The 428-nt window shown below is 30.1% G+C and overlaps 1 protein-coding gene across 1 annotated transcript in view; it reads left to right on the forward strand.

The window, feature by feature from the left end:
• The window catches only part of LOC106882365 (epidermal growth factor receptor), a 205,829-nt gene that overhangs the window by 156,839 nt on the left and 48,562 nt on the right, over positions 1-428 (forward strand). The gene's annotated exons all lie outside the window — the stretch shown is intronic.

The raw sequence follows: 428 nt of genomic DNA on the forward strand, positions 1-428 counted from the left end.
ATACATTATATATATATATATATATATATATATATATATAATGTATCAATAAATACACTACATGCCACTTTGTGTGATGTTTTTCTTGATCCAAGTCCTACCTCTAAATGAAGGCAACAGCCATGGTAGTAAAAATAGGAAAAAGAGCAGATAGAGAAATTGTAGTAGTAGGAGTTAAAGGCAGAGGAGGTGAATTATTAATTGTTATTTTATAGCAGGAGGTATAGCAAAAGTAATAGACAGTGAGAAGTGCGGGACAAAGAGTTATTCCATATAAGGTTATTTGACATGCTCAGCATGACCAAGCAAGCAACAATGAGAATTTTTATTCTATGAGCATTTTTATTCCCATTTTTACATTTTAATTTTTCATGTGTTGTATAGATCCATAAATTGAAATGTAGTTTTGACATCTATCAGTGCACAAT

Source organism: Octopus bimaculoides, chromosome 10 (assembly GCF_001194135.2).
Source record: "Octopus bimaculoides isolate UCB-OBI-ISO-001 chromosome 10, ASM119413v2, whole genome shotgun sequence".
In the NCBI taxonomy this organism is placed as follows: Eukaryota; Metazoa; Mollusca; class Cephalopoda; order Octopoda; family Octopodidae; genus Octopus; species Octopus bimaculoides.